At 38.5% G+C, this 22,096-nt stretch overlaps 1 protein-coding gene and 1 long non-coding RNA gene across 4 annotated transcripts in view; one reads left to right on the plus strand and one right to left on the minus strand.

Annotated features, from left to right (window-relative positions):
• LOC311420890 overlaps positions 1–6,014 on the minus strand; it is a 114,138-nt gene extending 108,124 nt beyond the window's left edge. Inside the window, exon 1 of one of the 2 annotated variants that reach the window (XR_014684595.1) lies at positions 5,873–6,014. This is a non-coding gene — a long non-coding RNA (uncharacterized lncRNA). The remainder of the gene's footprint in view (positions 1–5,872) is intronic. The other variant, XR_014684596.1, reaches the window with a different exon arrangement.
• The window catches only part of CA10 (carbonic anhydrase 10), a 200,536-nt gene that overhangs the window by 3,739 nt on the left and 174,701 nt on the right, over positions 1–22,096 (plus strand). The window lies entirely within an intron of this gene.

The raw sequence follows: 22,096 nt of genomic DNA on the forward strand, positions 1-22,096 counted from the left end.
AAGTTAGCTTATGAGTAATTTATCATTATTAGTAAACTTATTTATTAAAGATAGGTTTGATGTAATGTCACACTGTCTTTTGGTATGTATTTACGTGACATTTAAGTATAAATTGTGCTGAATGTAGTACTTACGCTGTTTCTTCATTAGATTAAATAATGAAGATATAGCACAATTGGCTTTTTGGTGTCTTGTGTGAATTTTTCTAAGACTGTAAGTTTTGGTGGTATCTTCAGAGTACTTAGAATATGGAAAGCAATTTAATCTATTAAAAAGAGGTATATATGTTTTCAAAATATTTGATACCTAACATATTATTTATTGGTCAGTTACCTGTGTGTAAGTTAGATTGCTTGGTTTGGAAGAAATGGTATTGATATCTACAAATATATATATATTTTTTAATTACTACCATGTATGTTTGGGAAATGATGTATCAGTGAACTTTGTAAATAGAATATTTTTGTTCTCTTGACACACTGAATTAAGGCTTTTGCTACTTGAAATTGTTTGTTTGAAAGGATAGTCTAGTTCCTTTGTACAGATGCAAACAAGAAATAAGAATAAATTGAAGGACCAAGAAAACAATTTCTGTCCTTTAGAAATAAATGAAAGCCCTCTCTTTCCTTCTATGTCATGATGCGTATTTATTCCTTTGAGTTGTAGTCTCTGAGGAAAACTAGTCATGATTTGTATTATGATTTTCGAGGGTTTGTTCCTTTTTATGATAGCACAGCATAAAAAGAACACAGGGTATTTGAAGTGAAGATGTCCTGTAGACAGAATGCTGAAAAAAGACCCTCTAGTTGTTGTTCCTTTGAAGATGCAGATAATCATATCATGGGGACTATACTGTTTGTATAGAAAAAGAATTGTAGTTGTTGGCATGATGACCAAGATATCCTTCCTGGATGAGAATACTACCTCAGATTAATTATCATCAGTGTTCTCAGCTGTAGGTGAGATGTTTTTGATCCCTTAATGGCTGCCACGTTTGCTTGCATAGTCATTTGTATAAACAATTAACATTTTTTGTGATTCTACATATTAAAAAACAATTTCATGATAAAAATCAGAATGCTGTTTTCAAACCCTTGCAGGGTACTTCATTTAAATAAGGAAGTACTACTGTAGTAGGCATTGATTAAGAAGATATCTATGTACATTTTCTGTTAATCCATCAACAAAATGATTTACAGAACCTGTATGTTCAACATCCTTGTGGCTTCCTATGAATTGATATATTACCTTTTACTGTTTTGGCTTGCGGGAACTAATATGGATGAAATTCATGCAAGCCCTACAGCTCTCATTATTTGAAAGCATTTTCATCCTTTGCTGTCATCCTAAGTCAGGTAGGGGCACATCCCTTCTATGATGTAACTGCTTCAGCCTGTTTGGCAGCACACACAGGAGTCATAAATCACATCTCATGAACAACTATGATGGTATTAAAAAATTTCTGGGTATCAAGGAATCTCCTGTGTATTGAGCATCTCCTGGCATTGAGGTCTATGAGTGTTCTTGGAGCACAATTGCACTTCATTTTCCATCTTGCTGCTTCTTCAGTCTCTGAGCTCTTATTACCTGGCATAACACAGAGATGTCCTATAGGATCTCTAAATTATGCCAGGGCTTGAATTAGCTATTGAATGATGATGTGTAAGGTCTGATAACTCTTCTTCTCCTGCCCTTATACAACTGGAGGTAATTCAAGGCAGCATGTGTGCTTGTAGAAGAGAATACCAAGGCTCTCATGTCCATTAGTTGCTAATGCTGAATGCTTCATTGTTATGTTTGGACAAAAATGTTGAAACCACGTTAATTATTCTTAAATAATGTCACAGAAATAGCATTTTCTGGCACTTTTGTTAAGAAATGCGATATCCAAGGGGAAGGAATTATTCATAGCACATATATATGCGAGAGGAAAGCAATCACTAGGCGCACAGGCATGTGGAATATGCAGCCTGGTGCATCTGGTGACTAAGAGCTTCTGGCACCCAATCCACTATAGTATTCTTTTCTGCTTTATCCTATCTCCACAGCTTCATGTGTGTGGGCAAACCTTCATGCTTGCATGGGGTTTGTTGATGTTACTGAAAATCCACGTGGACTCAATCCTCCTGCTCACATTCAAACACAGGATGGAGGCCATATGTTGTATCCAAAGACTCTCAGTTTCTTATCATTTGAATGCTTTCTCACTTCAGAGATGTTGCCGCCTTTTCAAAAGGTGTGAAGATGTTTCTGCTTTAAAATTCTATGGAAATAGCCTTGTAGTCTCCTATAAATGTCTGCTTTACTTTTTTGTGTGTGTGTGCGTGTCCTATGTTTTTCATCATTCTATTTTTGTTGTTAGTTTTACAGCTAGAGCGTGACCAGATAGGCGCTAAAGTGTCAAAACAACGCCAATATTTTTAGCCTATGTAAAGGTAGTAGAAGGGAACATTTATGAATAGTTTTGCACATATTATGCTGAGCTATTTTCCATCCAATAAACTGAGGGGAAGAAACTGGTTATCACTGCTATTGTTTTCCAAATCTCAGTGATGAATATATCCAGCTTTCAAAGGGACCTCTTGTCCTTATTGTGTTGCCTCATTGGTAATCCAATTGAACTAGATACTAAGCCTCCAAAACAAAATTATTTAAAACAGGAATAAAACCCCAACTCAAATAAGCACTCTCACTTTAAAGGTATTCTTTAAGTCTTTTTAGATACAGCTGATGTTAGAGAGAAATTTTGCCCTTGAAAATGTTTCCGTTTTAAAGTCTGTTACAGCTAGACTTTGAATTCAGCAAGGACTGAAAGGGCTTGCCATCTGCATTATGAATATTCCTTGTATAACAATGAACAAGGAATTCTGCCTACGATAAAAGGCTGTTTTTCTGATTTGTTGCTATTGGTCAAAGCATTGCTTTCCCACTTGGCTGATAGGCTGTCATTTAGATGAGGAGTGAACTGCTGTTTTCACCGTTACCAATTGTTTATTGTTAAACTTAACATGGCAAAGAATGAAGTGGAAGATTGGTCCATCTGGTCTGTTAATAGAAGACTATATAAGCTTGTTTTATCATCATCTTATTACCAGCTCAAGCATTAGACAAAACTAGATGACAGTTACGGACAACATTGACATATTGTGATAAGTGTTATTTTGATCCTATCTTCCTTTCATCTTAACTATGCATCATGTTGGGAGGAACAGAAAATAGGCATCAAAGTTTTTAATGACTTGTTTAGAGGCAACATTGTTTAGTATGACTGTATTTCCATTGTAATCATAGAATGGCTCGAGTTGGAAGGGACCTAAAAGATCATCGTAGTTCCAACCCCCAATGCCAACAGAAGATGCAGAAGGGCCTGTCCATACAGTGGAGAAGAAATGGAACAAAATTCCATTGTGACAGATAAATTGAAACAGTAATGCTAAATAATTAGGGAATACATTCTTTAAAAAAGGGTAATAGGATAATTTATAGCCCAAACTATTTACATTTGAATTCAAAGTAGAATGTTTTATTGCTGATTTAACCATTGATTGTTAAAAAGCTATCAAGGGTCTTCCACTGAAATTCCACTGGGTCTTGAAGATATAATAGGAAGTTATTGTTGTCATAAAAAATAGATGACTGAAACTTTTTAGACCTATGTTCTGTGCATAGTAACCTTTCTGGTGATACAGGCAAGTACTGGCTGTGTCATAGGCAGTGTTATTTATCAATATGGGAAAGGTTTTCATGCAGTACTTAGCAGTTGACAGTTGAGGTAAGAAGGCATAAGGAAACCTATATTTATACCCACTTTAAAAGACCTTGTAACTCTGAAAATGTTATACGTGGCTTTAGTGTTAATGAGATTTGGGCCTTACAACTTTCAAAAACTTGATGCTTGACAATGAGAAAAGCTTTAAATGGCAGATCTCTGTGCTACTGTTGAGAACAATAGGGTGCCATGTACAGTTCTATCCAGGGCTACAGCCCTAAAATATTTTCTTTTTTCTTTTATTCATCTTGAAAAATAATTGGTGATTAGTTCACAAAGACACAGGGTAATGAAAGCAATAGGCAGAACTAAACAAAAGATGCTTTCACTGTTTGGTGTATTTTTCCATACAAAAGTATTTGTGGTTTAGATTTGTGGATCTGTATTTCTGTAGTTAAAATAATATTAAATTTAAATGTCCCACAGTGTCATCTTTTGTAATATTACTAGAAAAATATCACAGCAGCTATAGTTCACAAAAAAAAAAAAAAAATTAGAATGTACTTTTTAACAAGATATGTTATATATAAGATATAATATATGATATATATATGTATATATATAAGATTTAATGTTATCTGTTCATTCTGACATTCTTTCTTCCTTTCTGTATCAAGTGCTTAACTTGATCAAGCTCAGAATACCCTATGTTTGTCATCTGGCTTTTAAGTATGGAGTTGTGCACTGTCTCGTCCAAAGTGGCTTTTAAGCACATGCAGGCAGGAGGAAGCTAAGCTCTAAATGTGTTGACATCTCTAGCTTTTGGAAGTAATGTTTGAGTAGATGGATTTAGAGGGAAAATGTGGGGTTTTTTTGCAAAATCATCTTGTCAGTTTTGTGGGTTGCTTCCAATTTAAGTTCTTTCCTACTGTTAACTACTATAATGCCCTGTTCTGCTTCAAGAATAGTCCTCAGAATGGAGTTTTTCTGTTCTGCCACTGGTAGAAAGACTAGCATAGCAGGACTCCTACATAATTTGCCTTTTTAATGCTGCAAGATAATGAGCAATACTGAGAGGCCTTTTGGTGCGCCTGAGTGTGGAAAACTGCATCGTTTGAAGTGACGTTGGAATGACCATGCCTTCCAGCAAACTGCCTGATGGCTCTTCTGGCAGTTGGGTAACTGAAGGAGTGGGAAGGATTGCTACTGCCACAGCTAAATTTTATTTTGCCAAGTGACATACTTGAGCTGCTAGAAGGAGCGTTAATTTGCATTTGCCACTGTGGCAGAAAAAAAGAAACTGATTCTAATTTTCTCTTTAGGAGAAAGGTGGTACTGACGATTGGTGCATGCTGGCAGTAAATCATAGTAATACTTCAATATACAGTCCTCTGAAAATGAAATTTCATGGAGAATGAGCTATTTGTTCATACATGGGTGGAAAGCCATAGCATTTGCAGGTATGTAATATCCCATAGGGGAAGCTGCAGTTAGTTATGGAAAGGAAGGGCAACTGTTGCTTGAAAGAAAAGGTGTTTGATGCTTGGGAGGGTGTGAACAGCCACTGCCAGCAGATTTGTCTGAATGGGATTGTGCAGTCTGGATTTTTCCAAGAATGAAAGTAATGGTTGGAAGATACTGGGCTGTACTTCAATAAAAAAGAAAAAACAATGGTGTGGTTCATCAGTAAACCTTAGAATAATTTGCAGATAGTAAGTAGTGTTGGTCACACTTCCACAAAGGAGAATCTGAGGTAAAATGTTGTGTGACAAGTCACCCAACAGCAATATAAATATTTAATTACAATTCATTTTCACTCTCACTTCCACTTTGAAGCACTAGAATTACTCTTAAACCATGTTTCTGGTCAGGGTCTGACACTGAATCACCTCAGTGAAATGAGGGAGCCCGTGGGTGCCGGAGCCAGGAGGGAAGGTGCTGACAGGCCCTGGGGGGCAAGCCCATGGGCTCTGCAGGCTCACCCCAACACCCCCAGGATCTGCCTGTCCCTTCCACATCACTTCTAATCCTACACAGCCGTGTAGCCTTGGCTCAGACTGCTGTGGCAAGAGAAGCCACGTCTGGTGCCTCTGTGGCTCAAAACTGCCTTTAACCTCAGCCCTCCGCCTGCCCCTCAGCCATGCGCGCCCTGCTGCTCCTCACCTTACCTCGCCTCGCTGACTGGATTAATCGGCTTGACAGCAGACCTTCTTTGGGGAACACGTCTCCTCTCCTTGCCACAGTTGAGCCTGGTGATGGCAGGAGGGTGGCTGCCCTGTGTGGCTCTCCCTGGACCTCCTGTTCACCTCAGGGACAGTGCCCCACAGGCCGGTGACTGCCCCCTGTGGCACTTCCTGTGCTTGCAAATGCCTTCTGGAAACTTCTGGAAACAGTGTCTCTGAGGTACATAACTAAGTAAGCTGCCTCTCAATTTCTGACTAGAAGGGGGACGGCTGCAGCTGGATGATGAAAACCAGGCAAATCTGCCCCCGAGAAACATAAAATAACCACTTCTAAACTTCTAAAACTTCAAGGTCTATGGTAGTTTCTATGACGGGCTTGTGGTAGTTTCTGCTCCTTTGCCTCATGCAGTTTGCTTCAGCAAGATTTATTATAGAATCATAGAATATCCCAAGTTGGAAGGGACCCATAAGGATGACTGAGTCCAATTCCTGGCTCCACATAGGTCTACCCAAAAATTCAGACCATAATTATCCTTGGTGTTTAAACTTGCGTGGCTTCATGGCATGGAGCCTGGTGTGTTCTCTCAGGGTCTGGATCCCTCCTCCTCTCTCTGCCTGTCCATTAGAAGGTATTTTTTTTCTTAATACTAGCAGTGAAGATACGAGGAAGTACATTTATGGTGTATTTAAGAATCACATCAATTAGAGTTTCACTTAAATTGGTTTGCATGCTTTCCAGGAATTAGTGTATTACTAGGGTAAAATTCAGTACTGTATTACAAGGTTCTTCCATAAACGTGTTATTTAAATTCTGCTTAAATTTTTAACATTCATTCAGTTGGCCGCTTTTAAGTTTTTATTGTGACTAGGAGTAACGAACGGGTTCCTCAAAGTGCAGCACCTACGTGCATGCCTCATGTTTCACATCTGCCTTGTGCTGGCATAAGCAACAACCGAAGTTTGAGGGCACCACAGATTCTGGCCCCCATTTTCTTTGGAGTTCATGGTATCGGCAGACCAAACAATTCCTTTACTTACTGCTCTATAGCTATTGGATATGCTGTGCATATATATATGTGAATTTGTTTTGTGGCCTCATCCCAGGGCATTTTGCTCATGATGTCTTAACTCCTGCTTTTTATTTTCCAATATATTCGCCTGGCTTCACCATTTATTTTTTATTTTTTGGTTAATATTCATATTTATAAGTGGTATCTTATTGTTGTAGTAAGTTTTCATGCCTGCTGGAAAGCAAAGTAATCTACAAGGACTCCAGTCTTCTCTCATTTGCCCAGATGATCCTGAGGCAGTTAGTAATTGCAAGTGGGATTTAAAGTTACCTGCAGATGCATAATTTTTATCCTCAGTAAAGCCCTTGGCTCTCTCCAAGGTGTTAACAATTCATCTTTGCCAGTCTGTAATTGTGTCTTTGCTCTAGAGTCACAGGTATTTAGCTCACTGTGGAACAGGATGCAATATAGAGTAATAAATAATATGATTTACCTTTATTAGGTAACATTAGTATGTTTTCATACTTGTCAGCTAAAAACTTATTCATCCTTTTTAGATACTATCGTTATACATTAATGCATAGATTCAGCAAAATGCAAAGCGTAAAAGACATGCTTAATTGTTTTGCTGCATCTGAGTCTTAATATGCAATTGTGTAAAATAACTTAGAATAAGGATGTGCTTAAGTGCTTTGCTGAATCAAGGTCTAGCAGTGGTATCATAAACAAGTAATGCAAAATCTTTGAAAATGCCCAGCTAAAATGAGCAGAAAATTTCATAATCACTGATTAAGTTAAGCAGTTGTATAGAAAATAGTTTTGATCTAGGTAAAATTGTATTAGTTCTTTGCATGGTGAAGTCAAGATGTGGACTTTTCTAGTATGACAAACATAGCAAGAGAGAGTACAATCAGAATAAAAATTATTTACATTGTAATTAGTTAACTTTCTCTATATGGATGCCCTGAATGAAACAGATGCCATTTTTCACAACAGTAAATAGATTACCCCTAGACTGTGGTAAACAAAAACAAAAATAGCAAGAGATGTGTGACTGTACACAATCATTTTAATGTGTGACTTTCTGTTCCACTTTTTTTCCAGTACAAATTTTTAATTTATTTTGATCAAACCTCAAGTACTGACATAAAGAGGACATCCTGTGTAGAGAGACCTGGGCTCTGGTGCTGTCTGTGTGCCTGCTGGAGGGATGGCCGCACCACTGGGTTGTGTGGTGAGGGAAGACCCGCAATACTGGGTGCTGAACAGTGGTGCCTGGGTAAACCTCATGCCAAGTTTGTGCAAGCACCTGGGATGGTCTAAATTGCAAAAGCAGAGTTTAGTCAAGCTGAAACAGGGAACTTCTCATGGGGAATATGTAAAAAAAATTGTGGTTCATTCTACCCCTCTGTGTGTTACCAAAATAAACCAATCATTGCCTCTCTACTACTGAGGGAAGGTGGTAGCATAGTCAGTGTGTATAAATTGAAAAGTTCTTCATGTTTTAAATAAGGTCAGGCTTCATCTGTGGTGTTAAGAATAAATTTATACTGTGGTAAGAAAGTTTACCTAAGTATTGCACTATTTATTAAAATGGATAGATAAAGCTCTGTAATACATTTACATCATACTTAAGTATTTGGGCCATGACTACCAAAGGGCATGGAACCTGCAAACTTTGGTTTTAGTTGGTGCTACACAAACACTTAACTCTCATAACTTGTGCTCCTACCTCTCCCATTTTAACTTCCTTACTCTTTGTAACTGGGACTTTCTATGTCTTCATGTTTTTAAATACTTCCTTACTTCACAGTAATAAAAGAGCATATCTGACAAGATAGTCATCATCTTCCTTTTAATGCTCCTGAAAAAGAACTTGTGACTCAGATTTCAGAACGCAGCACATAACAGTGAAATATAAATCGTTTCTGAAAGGTCTCTCTTTCAATGGCTACTTTACTGATATCCTGGTAATTGCTCTAGAAGGCCAAAAGATGAAGTTGTGTCTTGATCACATAATATCGCATTGCTGGACATCTAAAAATCGATTCTAGTCACTAAATAACCCAGAACCTAAAATCTTGGAAATAGAGCATTCTTAGGTATAATAACAGAGGACATAGCGTAATACTAGTTCAGTTAAAAAAACTCTGTTCAAATGGTTTTGGATGTTACTTTCACTCATATTATATAAACGGTACAGAAATAATCTCCTGGCATTTGCTTGGAATGACAGTTGTCAATACCTACACATTGATTAAAAGTCTTATGTAGAAACAAAAAATGATTTGTTTTACACAAATGTGTTTTGGATATTCTGCTGGGGGGGGGGTACAAACTTTGCTAACATAGACTGAAATAAGGTCTAAAACAGAAGCTTCAGATCAGCTCCTAGATCATAGAGGTAGTATGCAATGGAATTACTCTGCCAAAAATGTTGGCATTGAGTTTAGTTAAGTATTAAGCAGAGGTATCGTGGTAAAAAGTCCCATTAAAAACACCCTGTGACCTCTGCTGCGGGATTCAGGTATGTGAGAGAACCATGCTTAGAAGCTTTGCTAGTCATGTGGTCAGAATGATTTTCAATCACTTTGGTCATTGCTGGATTAAAATTGAGGCTGCGGAGATTAATGGTCTGTTGTTACTAATCCACTAAACCTCTGTTCCTAGATCTTTTAAATTGACTGAACCTATAGATTGTTAGGTTACTGAGATATGGTTTGTAATGTTTTTAACTGTCTTTCTTGATGTTTGATGTTAGTAGTATCCCATTATTTATTGCTCTTTGAGACGCTGATCTGGACTCTTCCTGAATGGAAGTGAATTTATACATTTTTATTTCTATTACTCTATAGAACAGTAAAAGTTTATATCATTTTAAATGAATGTGGACAAATAAATTTTTACTTTGTTTAGAGATGAGTTGTTATTAGTAGAAGCTCAAGTAAGAACAACATAAATTAGGTCTTGCTTTCACTTCCTTGGTACAAGGTAGTGCTTCCTTGGTACAAGGTCACTGCTCCTAACTGTCCAAATATCCACTACCTCTCTTCACTCTGTCTGCCACTAACAGTGCTGGTGGATTTCACCACCCTCTGGTGGAAATCCACCTTCAGGTGGATTTCATTGGCATTTGAAGATGTAGCAAAATGCAAAATTACTGTTAGAGCTTTGGGGAAATTATGTTTTCTAAAACAGTGTAGGATTTGGATTAGTAGGGCTCAGGGCTGTTCCCAGAGTTCTAGCCTGGCTAGGCTTAATTTCAGTACTTATTTCTGTGCAAGTGTAAGAAGTTTTCTTCAGGTGAAAAACAATGTATAAAAAAATAAGAGGAAAGCAATGAGGAAATGGTTCATCCATGTAGAGAGATATGTGGAAATTTTGGGCACTACAGTGTAGTGGTTCGGGCTTCAGCAGGGATCTATGAAGAAGAAGCATGAAGAGAGCTTTATCAGGTCTTCATCAGTACAATATGGAGGGGACTGGAGTTAGGGGAGAGGGAACAGCATGCAGAAGAAATCAAATTGATAGTGGCTGGGAGAGTTCTGGGGACATTTAATTTGAATGGATGGTTTGATATTAGAGAAGCAGAGTGATGGAGGCCCTTATTATGTGTTTTGGGCCCTATTTACCACATCTGTGCTTAAAGTTGCAAATTGGAATTGTTTTGGCTTTCAAGTGTTTGCAATTTTCTGAAACACTCCATTCTAAAAGTGTAATTATAAAAAAAAAAGAGTTTGATTTTGTTATAGAAGAATGTAAAATACATTCTTTTAAATATGATTTCCTTTGATGAAAGGAGTTGAGTACCTGGTGTCTGCCAGATTGGTGTAGATGCAATTTCTGCATGACATACAGAAGATGAAATGGGTTTTGATTGAATAAATAATGACAACAGTCTAGCTTTAAACAACTAGGTTTTGGTGTTTGTTTAAAACACAACGTAACTAACTCTTTAACAGGAAGCATGCTTAAATTATCATCTAATTATGTCTTGCTTTGAATGGGGTTTTGATTCCTATCATTATATGCTGAAAACAGGCAGAAATATTTTGCTTTTGTGTTCACTGCAGGAGATTTGGAAAAGTCGTAGGAAAGTATGCTTTTGCATTTTAACTGCAATTGCATTATTCTGCTTGGGAAAAGGGAGTATAAATTAATTACCCATTAAACTCACTGAAAACGAATGCATTTCTGATTTAAAGGGTCACTATGTCATAGAATTTTATGATTATTAACTTACTACAAATATATTCTACATGTTTATACTAACATAAAGTAAGGTAACATGGCTTTAACTTTATAATTAACTTAAAATTCTGTTAGGGAATTCTAGTAATTAAACTAAACCTTTTATTTCATGTGACCATCTCTGTTTCTGAACCCTGGTGATTTGGCTTATCCTTTTGCCTTCTGGTTATCACAGTAGTAGCATGTCTTGATTAAGGACTGCAAAGAGCTTTTACATCTGCTCTTGTCACAAAGCTATGTAGGATAAACTAGGCCAAAGAAAACTCATCATGCAAACTACAGACCTACAGTTATTTCTCTCCCTCCAGATTAAATAGTGTATTCAAATAAAACTGGGGCTGTGGAAGTAAACTCGAAGTGTTCAAATGGTTTTTTGGCAATTTCTCAAAACTCACTTGAAAAAGAGAAAAATATTAACATAAGACTGAAATGTACATGTATGACTGTATGAAAGACGTGAGATCCCTTAAGAAGTTATTGTCTTGACAGCCATTAGGAAGTACAGTCCTTATCCTCCAGGAAATGAGAGTTCATCATCAAAATGAAAACAAGAGTTACACCTACTGAGGTGAGTAGACCAATGAGAACAGATAATGTGAAAATGAAAAGTGTCCTCTTTCTTACTTAAAACAGAAATACACAATGCTATATAAATACAAGGGCTCATATGATATTCTATAGAAGACTAATTTGTGAGAACTAGGCACTAATTAAGCTCCCAACATACAGGATCTGAGTAATGTTTGCAGCTCCACAGACAGGCTTTGAAGCTTAACCACGCGTTGCAAGGGTGTAAGACCTGGCTCTAAATTACAGCCCCATGGTAGGATCTTTAGCCAGCAGTTTGGCCAGCCACTGATTAGTTCTTCCCACCTGATCAGGTTCACGTTGCAGACAAATGAGGCACCTGTTGACTGGAGCAACACCAAGTAGTTTCTCTGTATCCCTCTGTTTGTGACTGTCTACCGAATGCCTTCAGGATTAAGTTGAGTAGCCCTATCTAATAGCTGAAAATGTATTGTGCTGTCAGACTTATCTTTCTCTGTTTAGACACTTTAGGGACCAGGGGCTTGATTGTCCAGTGTCTAGCATCCAAAGCAGCTATAACCCCAGTGAGTAAGTGAGAAATACTACTCTATTAGAATTACAGCAGTTTTTACCCTCTAGGCTTGAGTGTAAAATAACAAGCAAACAGATCCTGTGTTTATGTAAATCAGTGCAACTCTAAAGATCTTTTCTGTTTTGTAAGAGAAAGGAGCTAACTCAAAGCATGTGTGCTGCAGGATCAAGCCCTGGGATGCATCAGTGTGGTGAGTTAGGCTTTGAATTGGAAGTAATACGGCCACTAGCTCTGCTAACTGAAATGTTTATGCCATGGTTCTAATCCAGATTTAAGACTGACTTAAATATTCTAACAGTTACCAAATAAACATGTAGTTTGCTCATTTTGGGGGATTTGTTTTTACAGCAGTCATACAAAGAGAACCCTGTTATGGATGGTCCATTTTTTAAAGCTTCTGCCATCTCTTGCACTCTTGGTATTGCTGTTTTTTTCTCAGTTGCTCTTAAAGGCAATATTAACAGATGGTATGCATTGCTCATTAAATCTGCATCTACACCTCTCCAAGGACTGCAAAGATGTTGGGAAACAGACCGTGTTACTGCAGTAAGTGCTTAGAAGCCTGGAACTTACTGTGCTATTCATGATCAGTTTTCACAATCAGTGCCTTTTGAGTACTATAGCAGTAGAGTTACAAATACATTGATTGAATATTTCTGAGTTAGCCAAGCCCAGGTATGTCCCACTTTCTCACAGATTGGATAAGGTGCCTGTGATTCTTTCATACTTGCCACACGCTCTTAGGCAGTGTTACAGCCAACAACTCTTCCCTTTTGTATAAATTAGGTTTTTAATGTTGGGCATTAAACCTAGACACCTGTATTAATTTCCCACCTCCTTTTACATCTGCTTGCTTTTCCTTAAGACTGCTTTCTCTGTGATACTTAGCTCTTCTTTTTCTCCTGCCTGCAGTGGTGACGCTCTTTAAATAAGTTAGATACATAGATGTTACTTTTAGGCCTTCTCAATTCCAATGTCTGAAGAGACAGTGCTTTGATGTGTGAGTTGGAAGGGCATCATGCCAGCACGGAATTTGCTTTCCGTATGCTTCAGATTGGTGGTGAGAGATGCAGAAATACAACTAGCAGATAAGAAGTCTCATTTCAGCTTCTTTATTACTCTGATTTGGAACTGATGGGATCTGACCAGCAATCCCAAGCACATCAATATAGCCAGAAATAGGGTGCTCCCATCTTGTTTCTCTTAATCTTTTCTTTTCTTTAGTAAGTGTTGGATCAGAAAGGTTAATCTGTTCTTGATTCCATGGGTCGTGGAAGGGTAGAATTTAGTTCACATTTCTTTTATAGTTGACCTGTGTTAGGGATAAGGAAGCTAAAAAGTGGGGAGTACAGTAAGTGGAAATGATATCTACCCCTACTGTTTTTAAAGAAAGAACCACTTCAACACTTCTGTGTTTCAGCTGTTTTAAATGGCCAGTGAGAACTGGAAATTCAGTAATCTCTCCTAGTATTTTGTACTCTTATTTATGATTTTATGTTGGCTAAGGATGTTTCATGTTCTGTAGGCAAAGCCTAAATAAAAAGTGATTTTAAATGCATCAATTTAATTAAAAGGCTACAAGTAGCGTAGGCACTCCTAAAATGAAATCAACCTTGTTTGTATTAATTTAGGTTGTTTACTTGGAAAGGGCCTAAACTGAATCTAATAGACAGAGTTTAAATTTATCCAGTGTACTTTCTGAGTATTAAATAGGAAGACTGCCTAACCTTTCACGCACATTTTTTCCTTGCGATTTAAGAGGCAAAAGTTATACTCATGGAGACCTGCAAAAAGAGGGGGCCATCTAAAGCAGCATCAACAAAATAAAAGATTCTTTAAATTCCCAACTTAAGATGATGAAACCAATCAAGGGTAGAGCAAATGTTCTTTCATGTACTCTTAATAGAAGTAACATATTTTAAACCTAAACTATTTCAAAGCTTAGGGAGTATGAGGTCATACACTTGTTTTCCTGAGCATAATTTTCTTCTCTTCACCTCCTGTCATTGCTTGCACCCATTCCTTAATTCTAAAATAGGAGAAGGACAGGAGTAGACCAGTAAGGGGGATAAAAAGCACTTGGTTGTGGTGGATGGAATAAAAAAAGAATGGAGGAATAGGTAAAAGAATGAGGATATATACTAATAGCAAGGATGCAGCAAGGAAAATGGCACCGGGATTGTGTCTTTTGTAGTGCACTTTGTCAGAATCAAATGAGAAAGAGCACTGATGATAGCCCACTTTCCTAATTGCTTTTGGTTTTGGTCCTAAACGTTCAGGAGTCTGGTGGCTTCCATAGGAATAAGACAATCTTTTTGTCTGGAAATCATAGAGATAGAAATACAGAGAGCTTGACTGTTCAGTCATCAAATCTTGATTTTAAACCCATAAGTTGGAACACAAAAACTGTCAGAATCCTGAAAGACAAAATTGTTAATAACTTAAATGCTCTAAAGTTCTTCCCTATGTAGCAGTTGACCTTTGAGGAGTTTGACTGCTTACTCAGATTATTTCATTAGTATTTGCACATTGACTTCCTGCCAAAAAGTCAATCTGCTTTTCCTTTGCATAGTTTTGTTATTTTGAAGGTCTTCAGCTGTGGAATAAAATCCGCTATGTAAAAAAGAGCTGGCAGAGTTGGAAGCTTTCCAGTAAAAGCTTTCCCAGGTTAAACTCTGGTGATGCTGAAACATTACAAGTGTTTTATGTGGCCTCTTTTCCCTTGTGCCTTACCTAACATAGCTGTTCCCGAAGAAGGGCAACAGTTAGTTTTAGTTCCCACTGCCCCCGAGAGAATGTCCTGCTTGTTATTTACAAGACAGAATTTATACATCATTCGGACTTGGGACTGGGGTTTTGTTTTCATTCTTTTATCTAGCTCAAAACCGTCTTTTGAAGATATTTATGATGAGCTTAATGATTCCTCTAACAGAGTTGATTACTTATGATGTACATCACAGTATGGTTCTCATATCATATTTAGATGCTCAGCATTTCTACATTGTTGAAGACACTTATGCAAGCTGTTTAAAACAATCTGTAAATGACAATGAAAAAAGCACAAAGAAAGGCTATCTGTGTCAGAAAGGGCTGACTCAAGAGCAAATGAGCTATCAGAGGGCCATCAGGGAAATGTCAATTCCCTTCTGATGCAGGGTTAAAAAGGAGGCATATGGATGTACACCATCTCTTCTTTTTTCCCTGCTTCTCCTACTTCCACTCTGAAAGGCGAGGAAGGCCAAAATGTCACCTGACAGAGCTGGATGGAGCTAACAACTTTCTCCAGGTGGCTGAAGATGCCTGAACTATGAATGTCCTATTTCTTGAGCATACAGGGCTGATACAATTATTTATTTTTTTTATGATGGACAGATGCTGATGAGCCAATCAAATACCTAAAGCCTGAAGAATGAAGGTATGTTTTATACCTTCTTATTAGACTTTGAGTTCTATCCTTTGCTATATTGGCAAGGTCTGCATTTCGCAAGGGATAGACTAAAGTAATTCTCATGTTCCAGTCCAGTGGAGTAAACAAACAACTACATTCTGCAAATGTTGCAGACTTGGGATCTGTTTCAAGGAAAGCCCAATTAGAAGCATATGAAGGCAGCCTAGCCTGTCTCCCTGGGATAGGGCATGCATGACTGTAGGTATTTATCTAGTGCCTGACAGGATGGAGTTCTCCTCCTAATTGGAGCTTTTGGATGCTGCTCCAGCTTAACTGATACTGTGCACAGTAAGTCAGCACAGCTCCACTGATCTCGCTAAATATACATCTGACGTGCACTAGCTGTAGGCTGTCTCTTCCTTGAGATGAGAGCTGGGGGCCTTATTTTGCTCTGCAAGTAGTAAGGAACTTGAAGCAAGAAGTCATTATTGGTACTCTCAGTTATTCCCAGGTTAATAGAGTACAACCCCTGGCTCAGGAGATTCCTAAACCTCTGTCTGCAATGGCTGGAAGGTTTGAGATGAAGGATCTCTCTTGGCTGGCTATTTTTGTATTTTTTTTCAAAGCTTTTGCTGATGGCTATTACTGCAGATCAACAGTTCTGAAACTTGTTTGCCTCTCTTTCAAATGCATCCAGGTTATGGGCTGAAGGGGGATAGACAGCTCTGAGAATCATTTGCCAGAGAAAGGATGTCAATGTGAGCAAGGACAGTCCATGGGTGTTAGGGCCTTAAAACTTAAGCACTGGTTCACAGTTTTCTCCTATTGGGACTACATTCAGGACCCTTGCTAACAATCAGTGACTCAGCAGAATGTGTTCCATCAGCTGTTGTCCCTGGTCCTGTCCTTGCTGAGTGCAGTGCCTGCCCCTTTCCTCGAGCTACTTGCAGCTGCTGGTCCATGTGCTCACTTCCCTAGGTGTTTCCCTCTCCCACAAGTTCCTCTGTAACCTGCTCTTAAAGGAAGCATTCATCTCATCTACTGGTTGCTTCCCAGGTTATTTGATCTGATCTGTTGTTGTTCTTGCTTTCATGTAAAGTGCATTACTGTTAATTATGGTGCTAAATATTATGCATATTTGTAAGCAGATGTATACCATGTCACACACATGCATATATTTACATGTAAGTGTGATAAAAATGGAATCAGCATCTGGGAAAAACAGATCTCCTTCATTAGCTTCAAATAAGTTAGAAAGCCTGCATGTTTATCAGATGAAGTGCTCTGGGCAGGATTTCAGTACCTGCTGTAACTGGGACTGGCTGGCTGGGTGAAGACAGCTGTACTGGGGCTAGGCTGGGGAGACGAGAAGACAGTTGGTGCAGAGGAGACTGTGCTTGAATGAGGAATGGGGAAGGCAGAGAGAAAGGAGAAAATTAGGTCTGCAACAGGTATTGCAAGGAGAGGAAAGACCTAACTTTGTGATCACGTTGGTAGATACAAGAATGATGCCATTTGGTAGAGTTTTCTTTCTTTCCTTTTATTTATTTATTATTTAGTTTTCATCTAAAATAAGAGTAGGGGAGAGGCAAGTGAGGAATTTATACACTCTCACAATCTAAAGTTATCTTAATACTCCAAGTAAGAAATAACAGAAGTATTGTTGCCTGCACGAGGGTTACTAGTTTAGCACTTTCTCATTTTATTGCAGAGGTTGCAGGACACAGTGAATAAAGGAGCGGACTGCAGAAAGAGGAAAAAATAGTCACATAGGAATTTAAGTCTTCTCTAGAGAATAGGATTTTATCCCTGTCTCTGCCAGAGTTTGTGTTGCTTGGCAACTCACTTTAATCAAACTTTTCAAGGGTGGTCACTAATTATATGTTTCCTCTTTCCCCTGAGGCCCCTTTTGCAGAAGTGCTGAGCAGATACAGCTAAAGGAGGTCAATGGGAGAAACGTTTTGTATGTATCAAGTGCTGTGCAAGTCTAAGCATGGAAAAATTGTTCACTGAGGCAACAAATTGGCTAAGCAGATGTGGGGAGTATCTTTCTTTGACTGTAGCATTAATTTGTAGAAAAGGGGGACACCACCTCTTCAGGAGTGCTCAGGAATCAAATATTTTAGAAGTTTGAATCATGTATTTAAGAAAAAAAAAAAAAAAAAAAAAAAAAACATGATACTTTTACCCTGAATTGCTAGGAAGACTATGACTGAAGTGGCCTTTCATAACACTGCTAGGTTGGCTTCAGATAATGATGAGCCTTTGAGGGTTTTCTTCTACACTGAGAGTCTAACCAGCAGCCTTTCTATCTCCATCCCAAGTGTAAGGTTGAGAAAAATAGTCTAATAGCCATCCAAAGAAAAGCATAAAGCAAAACCAGTCCTCTCCTTTTAGGCAGCTCTATGATTTCGAGAGTTGCCCCCCCTTAGTTTCTGCTAACTTACCTAACCTAAGAACCACGAGGTTCTTACATAATTGCTAGGTGCAGATCTGGGTTCAGATCTCATTCTGTTGAAGTCACTCTACATTCGACCAGACTGCAGTGGAGGAGGAAGGGATCAGACTCTTAAGAAGACAGTTTTTGCTCTCTCTACTGAACGAGGCAATGCTGAGAGCTATTAGGGCTTTATAAGTGTAGCGATCCTCTTGTCCATTGTGATTTGGAGTGAAGTTTGGAAATCTCTTCCTTCCTAAAGACTATCTAGGTCTTGTAATGCATGGAGGATTGTTAAAGAATTCCTATACTAGCCTTTTAATATCAGCGTGGGTAGGAGGTTAAGTAAAATATCTCACCTTTGAATCCATTAGGAGTGATTGTGGTTCTTAAAGCCTAGAGAAATATAATTAATTTAAACAGAACTTTCTGTAGTACCTTTTGCTCAGGTATGTCAAAATGCTTTCCCCTAATTGTTGCAGAGCATTAAAGAGTTGCTGCTGCTCAGAACCCTCTTTGAGTAAGTCAAAGAGTGGACTCATATCTCACTGTTGAATCAGTGTCACAGGGCTTTGCACTACATTGCACAGAAATAATTTCCCAGACAAACTATAAAGCAATAAAAAGACACCTTGAGGGTTTTGAGGCGTCTAGGTCCAAATCTTACATTGTTTTTACTGCAGATTTACGTGAGATAAGGCTGCACACAGCTAGTTGGTACTCAAAGATGAAATAGTGTAAATGACACCAGTTTTATATTGCATTAGTTAAACCCAACACAAATGTATGTGCTGGCATTTTAAGTTGATTCTGATCTTGTGTATGTTGATTTAAGGTTGTGTTTATAGCTGGGATGCTAATCTGACTAGTACTGTACTAGTTTCTCTTGACTGATGTCAGATGAGTTCCTGTAGCTTCTGGGTTTGCAGATTAACTTATTTGAGAAACAGTGCCAAGGAGGAGAGTAGGGGGTGTTAAATTATGAAGAGGCAGCTTTTATGCAAAATGCCTGTACGTGGGGGGAAATTGTCCTAAGAAAATATGCCAGTGCATGTCCTCCACATCATTTTCTAGTGCCAAACCTCATTTCACTACAGCACTTGTGCACGTTATACATGTACTGCACTAAATTCAAGAACATGGCTGAACACAGATGGAAGGAAAGTGGTGGTGGTATTTCAGCAGGTGTTTGGAGTTTGGGCTTTAACATTTTCCTTAATTAGTCTATATCTAGTATTTCTTTGTCTTCTTCTATACTTGGGATGAATGAAAAGTTGGTTGGGGAAGAAGAGAAAGATTAGCACTTCAGATCAGAAGTGACATGATGTGAGAACTGTTGTGCTTTTTGAGACAGTTAAAATTTGCTCAGCTTCTGGATCACCTTGACACTTATTCCAACTGCTGTAGTGTTATCTGTGGATTACCACTGTGCTGAACAGAAACAGAACAGTTACAGCCTAACGTTTTAATGTGCACTTAGCCTCTGATCTGTGACAAGTCTATAATTGTGAATTAAAAATCCTTTAAAGATGTATGATGAAAAGTGATTAGTGATCACTTTTAGATTATTGAGTTAATTTCCAAAATGGAATCCCTAATCGTTTGGGTTTTTGTTTGTTTTACTTCTCAATAGTATAGCTTGATTGTCCACAAAACCTTAAATGTTTGGTTGTTTCTTTCTCTTGTACATAGAATAGCTAGCAAAGAATTAAAAGAAAGGAAATGTTGATATCCCAATGTGGTAAAGATAGTTTGCTAAATGTCTGTCATAACAAAGTGTAGTTTTACTCATGCCAAATTCACCAAAAAATGTTGCAATTGTATTAACTCAATCCCACCCAAAGGAGAAAATTTGTTCCTTTATTATGAGCTGTTTCTGGGGTGGGGAAGAGGGAAAGGAGTAGATCTTTCAACTCAAATTGCTGTTATCCCTACAGAGACTGCTAGGATAAATATTGCCCTACAACAACTGTTTGTGTAAATGTTGACAATTCTTGGATTGTCGTAGAAGAAAAGTGTATTTTAAGAAAGCATTAACCTAAAATTGATTATTTTTGTTTAAGTAGTCTTCTGTTCTTGGGGAGTAAATAGACCTCACTTACTTCTTTAATATCAGAGGTGGTTGTTTTATTTACTATCCTGACATCTCCCATACACTCAGGCTACCCTCTAATGGCAGAAAATAATGAAAAGAAATGGTGACTGTTTGTAAAGTAAATACACACCACTGGGCAAGCCCCAGTGCCACATTCTTCACTTCTGCCTTGGGTTGCAGTTGGGGAAATCGCAATTAAAGAAATCCAAACTCAAAAAGAAAGATGATGATACAGATGGGTCTCCCTTCAGATGTGTGTTCTGGAACTCTATTCAGAGCATATCTGAAGTAGAATAATTCCTATCAGTTTAAATCTTGTAGAATGGGCCTAGAATAAGCTGCTACAAGAGCACCATTTATCAAAATGTTGTGTTCCGCAGAGCACTGTGTCGGTCTTGTTAAATCTTGTTAATCTTCACTCATACAAGAAATCCCTTTGAGTTACATGGGCTGCTTGCATTACTGCGAGTTATAGACTCAAGCTCCTTATGTATATTGATGTACCAGTAAGAAGACCGTAAACACGCCTGATTTTCAGAACCAGGAGGTGAAGGCAGGGCTTTGGCAAACACTACAGACAGGAGATGCTTACAGTAAGGATTTGTCCTAAGTTCTGAAGTTCCATAGAACAGTTTAAAGCAGATACAGTCACGATTAAGCTGTCTGTTCTCCAGCTAAACAATGAGGTCTCTTAAGCTCTTGAACACTGGTGGTTCTCTGTGTTTTATGCTGTTTCTAGCATATGACCTCTACAACTCTTTGTTGCTGCAAAAAGTACAAAAAATAAATAAGAGCAGTCTTATCAACATATTGCTGCACGAAGTTGTGTTGGGGAAAAAACAAACAGATGCCACATACACAGTACCATAAGGATTTAAGAAAACACATGATTCCTTTTAGGTATGTGGCTGGATCAACTCCAAGAATGTATGGAAGGGTGGAGATCAGTCTGACTAAATGTAAAATAAGTTGGCATCTTCTGGTACTGTGGCTCAGTTGTCTGTGTAGCTGAGAGAAAACCTGGCACCGTAGCATGGCAGTTGCAGTGAACCTGTCCTGGTATGAAGCCGAGAGCTGGATAAAGGACCCTGGTGTAAGATCCTTTCCATGTATCCAGTTTTGTCATCCAATTTTGACCCTAGCATCTGTCTAACAGGGCTCAAAATCAAGCTTACGGAGTCAGTAGTATTGTTCGTTGTGTAATTGTATGGTCTCCCAGCCAGATGTAATGGACTTTGATTTGTGTGCATTATTCATCAGCCCTCACTGCGTTTCCCTGGTGGCTAGCGCAGAGTTTTCACGAACAGCTCGGCAGGCATTTGTGCGAAGGGAAGAACTGTGGTGTGCAGCATTCAGCCAGTTTCTCCTGGCTGCTGCTGTGATGATTTTAGTATCTGAGACTGATGTCAAAATGTCTTTTTTTTTTTTTTTTTTGGGGGGGGGGCTACAAACAAGAGTTTGTTTTTGTTAGATTAATTTCACTATTCCAAATATCCTGGCAATCTCCCGGATAGTTTGCCTAACATTCAGAAGGCTATTGTAAGTGGACTGAGAGTTTATAGAGTAGCTGAGATGTTACATGTAAAACTTGGTGTGTTCTAGTGAGAAGAGCAAAGGGCTGGAATTAACTTAGTTCCCCAGTCTGACTTCTGGTAGCACTGTCACTGACTTCCACAGGCATTTCCACCCAGCCCATATCTCTTTGTGCTCCTTACTGCCCAGGCACAGACCAGCTCTAATCCTGCAGCTGTAGAGCCAAGTTAGCCTGGTACTGCTGACAGGCAGAGCTGTCTGCAGCTGCTTGGATATCTGTGCCGTGTGTGACTGCAGGCAAATCCTAGTAAAGGCAATGTCAACAAGCCAGTTGTCAGCAGAATGTGGTTGGTAATTTCCTTTCAGGAGT

This window comes from Aythya ferina (assembly GCF_964211825.1).
Source record: "Aythya ferina genome assembly, chromosome: 18".
Taxonomy (NCBI): Eukaryota; Metazoa; Chordata; class Aves; order Anseriformes; family Anatidae; genus Aythya; species Aythya ferina.